At 40.7% G+C, this 4,925-nt stretch overlaps 1 non-coding gene across 1 annotated transcript; it reads right to left on the minus strand.

The window, feature by feature from the left end:
• Positions 1-1,606: 1,606 nt before the first annotated feature.
• On the minus strand, positions 1,607-1,713 carry LOC122638466. The gene has a single exon (XR_006329459.1). It is a non-coding gene; the product is annotated as a small nucleolar RNA R71 (small nucleolar RNA).
• Positions 1,714-4,925: the final 3,212 nt, after the last annotated feature.

The following is a 4,925-nucleotide window of genomic DNA, read 5'->3' on the forward strand; positions in this document are numbered from 1 at the left end:
CTGCTATTTTTTGGAAGATGATACTTTAAGGAAGATTTAATTATTCATTATCTTTTCTTATTGATTGCTTGGAAAAGACTTAGGCATCCCATTGTAATTTTTGTGCAATCATGTTTACATCTAGTTAGGGTAATTTTTTTTTTGTGATTCAAGTTAACCAACCAAGCAATATTATTGAATTGATTCATGTGGTCGTATCGATGATATGGTATACCTGAGTGGATTGTGCGTACCCGTGTTCTTTGAACTTTTGATTCATTGTAGCGATCGGACGACAATTTCGCCAAGATACTTTATACCTAGAAGGGACCCTACATTCTATGGTTGTCGTGGGGCTTGTAGTCGCCATGAGCCGAATATGAGAGAGATTGAATGATGAATCTAAATTAAAGTTGATTCAACCTAAAAATAGTATTTTCTCACCATCTTTTATTCGCTTTAATTAGTTGCTAGTATTAGCTTCAAATTAATTAATTTGCATTTTTAGTTTAACCGTAGACTTGATTTAATTTTGTGCAATTTAACCTTCCGGCTCCCCGTAGATCGACCCCTTACTTGCTACTTGCTAGATTAATTTAGGGTTTTATTTTTGACCGGTTAACAGCACGATCAAATTTTGGAGCCGTTGCCGGGGAACCGAAGCACGGTTGCTAAAATTGGTTGAGTTGTTTTGTGTTACTTTGTTTTAGCTTTAATTTCATAATTCTAGAATTTTTATTTTTAAGTACTTTATTAGGGTAATTTGAGTATACCTAACGTTCTCTTTGTTTATGCAGGAAGCCGAGTAGATTGAGTAGGACAAGCTATCTATTTGGTTTATTTCTAATTCCTAGACTTTATGTAATTAGGGTTATTTTATGTAATTTTTTTTCCAGCATTAGATTAGGTGTTTAGGTTTCATTTTAATTCCCCTAGCCCCTTAAGATCATATGTGTAACCGTTCATCGGGGGCAGCACGTGGAATTGCACAACTGCCAACACCAGGTACGTAGTTTTGTTAGTTTTAAATTAGTTTTTTTTTTTTTTTTTTACTTTTTAGTTCTGATTTTTATTTTTATTAAGTTTTTATTTAGTTATCACGTTTTAATATTTGTTTAATTAACACGTTCAACCTGTGGTGTGTTCTATCCATGGTCGACGTTCTTTGCACCCCAACCTGACTGCCCTTGACCTAAAAATAGAGCGATCTGTGGCTAGACCTAGGGATAAGGATAATAATAATAACATGGGTGATGGAAATCAGCCAGGAAGGCCGTTGAGTGAGCACTTCACTCCAACTGTCTATACCCCTGCATCTTGTATTCAGTTGCCTGCCATTGAGGCCGCTCAATATGAGATAAAGTCCAGCATCATATAGATGTTACCATCCTATTATGGACTTGCTACTGAGGAGCCTTACAAGCATCTTGATGAGTTCTTAGAGGTATGCTCTACAGTCAAAATCCAAAATCTCTCTCCAGATGCCTTAAAGTTGCTTTTATTCCCATTTTCCTTAAAGGACAAAGCCAAACACTGGCTTCATTCTCTAGATTCGGTTAGGATTTCTACATGGGCGGGGATGCAGCAGGAATTTTAAAAAAAAAATTTCCCCATTGGCCGGAGTAATAGCCTTAGAAGAGCCATTACTAGTTTCTCCCAATTAGAGGGCGAACAATTTCATGAAGCGTGGGAGAGACTCAAGGAATTACTTAGGAAGTGCCCACACCACGCTGTCCCGAAATGACAGTTAGTCCAGTGCTTTTATGATGGCCTCCATGACCGATATAGGCAGATGGTAGACTCCTCTTGTGGTGGAACATTTATGCACAAGAATGAGATGGAAGCATGGGATCTTTTTGAAACCCTTAGTGAGAATTCCCAACATCATGCTTCGGCCTCTCGGACTGCGATTCCACACACAGGGCATCCAAAGAAGGGTGGTCTCTATGAGATCAACCTAACTGTAGAGATGACTGCTAAGGTTCACATGCTGTCCAAAAAATTAGACTATCTGATGTCTATAGGACAACATTCTATGTCCCCTTTCCCAATGAGTTTCCCCAATCAGACTGAAGCCTATGCCCTATATGCTAGCCCTAGTCACTATGTGACAAACTGCCCTTCAGCTGCATAATACCCTGAGTTTATTTAGGAACAGGTGCAAATGGCTCAAAGTTTCCCTACACTGGGTAATGATCCCTTTTCCAATACTTATAACCCGGGATGGCGAAACCACCAAACTTTTCATGGAGAAACTCAGTACCTAATAATCCTCCAAACCCACCATATAAGCCACCATTTAAAGTTCAAACCAATGCCTATATGGGTGGATAGCCACCATATCCTCAACCCCAACAGAATCAATCCTTTGAGGAAAAGGTGCTAAAAGCATTAAGTGGACCCAAGTAGAACACACAGCTGCTTCACTCACATACTCAGTCCATTAATAAGTTAGAGAACCAACTGGGTCAGCTAGCCGATGCTATAAGTAGGAGGGAGGCTAGCCAATTGCCAAGTCAGCCAATAGATAACCCAAATAGTCAAACAGGTCAAGGGAAAGCGTAAGTCCAGTCGGTCACAGTCCTGAGGAGCGGTAAAAGGGTGGAAAAACCTGATGCACCCTTAGCCACTAATGGGACGTTGCCCACTAGTTCTCAAGGTCAGGGGGAGGCTGAGTCAACCCGAGAGAAATTTAGTGGTGATGTAGACACACATGATTCCATTACTGAAACACCACCTGTGAAACTCACTCATCAGTTCTCAAGGAAGGGGTTGCACATTCCTATCATGGAGGGACCATCACCTGATTCTTACTTTCCAAAGGTCCCTTTTTCCCAAGCCCTTTAGGGTAAACAGGGTGAAAAGATGCAAGAGATAATCGACTTGTTCCAACAAGTTCGCATTAATCTCCCCCTCTTGGATGCTATCAAGCAAGTTCCTGGTTACGCTAAGTTTTTGAAAGACCTTTGCACTCAAAAGCGTAAGTTGAAAACTCAAATCCCTAAGACCGTTCATTTGACTGAACAGGTTAGTTCGGTAATTTCCAGCCACCTACCCCCTAAGCTTAAGGACCCAGGTGCACCTTGCATCATTGGAGATCTCTCCATAAGTAGGGCACTACTTAATTTAGGGGCTAGTGTGAATATTTTTCCTAGTTCAGTCTATGACAGATTTGGTTTAGGAGATTTGAAACCCACTGAGGTCATCCTTCAGTTGGCTGATCGTTCAATTAAAACACCTCATGGGTTGTTAGGAGATGTTTTAGTTAAGGTGGAAGAATTGTACTTTCCTGTGGACTTCCTTGTCTTGGATATGGATACAGCCACCCCAGCCAGGTTTTCCCGTATCATTTTAGGATGCCCCTACTTAGCTACTACGAATGCTTGCATAAATTGTAGATCGGGTGCCATGGACATCTCTTTTGGGAATAAGAAGCTTAGACTCAACATCTTCAATGCATCCTTAGGTCCCATTCGAGAGGAAGAGTGTTTTGCATTGGATTTATTAGATGAAGTGGTGGTTGATCACACTTCTCACATGCTTATTGATGACCCTTTACAGCACTCTGTGATGCTTGGAGATGAGTCTGAGGCATACACTGAAGAGGTGCATACTTTGCTAGATTCCTCACCCTCTTCAGAACGGCCGCCTTGGACAGTTAGGTTTGAGCCGCTCCCCCCTTTGGTTACATCTCCCCAACCTTCTTCTAAACCGACTCCTTGGTATGATTTGATCATTGACCCTCCGTGAGTCAGTCTGAGTCTGGCTAAAGACTCTAAACTTAGTACTCTGTGGGAGGCAACCCACTATTTTTCTTCTTTCTTTAGTGCTTTTGTTTTTGTGTTTGTTTATTTTTGTTTTTTGAGGTAGCTGCTACTGATTGTTGAATGCACTGTTCTGCCATATATTGTTGATTTCTTGTACACTCCTTCCCTTATCCCTGTTTTTATGCTTCTGCACGCATTGAGGATATTGCATACTTTAAGTGTGGGGGGGGGTGAGACCGATTGGGAGACTTTTATTTTTTGGCTTTTGGTAACTTTTACATGTCTCTCTGTTACTTTGATGCGAAAAGCGGGAGAGAGAGACTTAGGAACCCTAATCTGAAGTAATGAAAACCCTGTTTTGAGATAGACCACTTGGCTATCTTGTGTTTTTTTGAGCTTTTGGTTAGGAGCTGAGACCAAGTTTAGTTTTGGCGTGACATATAAAAATAAATAAATAAATAAATAAAAGTAAGAGTTAAATTCCTTGGAGCTAGACAGGGCACTCCGCCTCAGGAAGTGAGGTGACTTGATCGACACTCCTTGGGGTGGAACCTCTGAAAAAGAACTCTAGCATCACTATCCTTGTGGATATATGTAAGAAACAAAGCTACCAAGTAGCTCGGGTGTCTTGTGTAGTGACTCTGCATGGCATTTGAGGAATAGTAGTGGAGTAACAAATGGAGTTCATTGTTTTGAAAAATAAAAAATAAAAAAGAAGAAATGTCATTGCCTTGGTACAATTGTATGGTCGAAAATGCTCCGAAGCCTAAAGACCTTGGTGCCCTCGACGTCATGAGTGGTCTTACCTTAAGTAAGGTGGTGTTTGGAAGATATGGGGAGATTCCCTAATTATAGGATGTGTACCTGTTGCTAGAATCAATACTGGGTAATAAGAGCTCAAGTGTGGGGGTACCTTTGTCTTCTTGATCTTAAGTAGGGTATCTTAGTTTCGGATTTGGTGTGTGCCTCTTACCTATTGTCAAAATTTAAACTTGCAATCATGAATTTTAAGTGTATATTCCCTGCAAACACTCACGAGACAAAACTCATCCACTAGGGGTTTAAAGGCTTGTTGCACATGCTAAGTGCAACCGTGATTCCTACGAAAGTGAGTTAGGTTTTTCTTGTTTTCTTTATTTTCTTTTTGCTCGAGGACTAGCAAAATCTAAGTGTGGGGGT

Source organism: Telopea speciosissima, chromosome 8, assembly GCF_018873765.1.
Source record: "Telopea speciosissima isolate NSW1024214 ecotype Mountain lineage chromosome 8, Tspe_v1, whole genome shotgun sequence".
Lineage (NCBI taxonomy): Eukaryota > Viridiplantae > Streptophyta > Magnoliopsida > Proteales > Proteaceae > Telopea > Telopea speciosissima.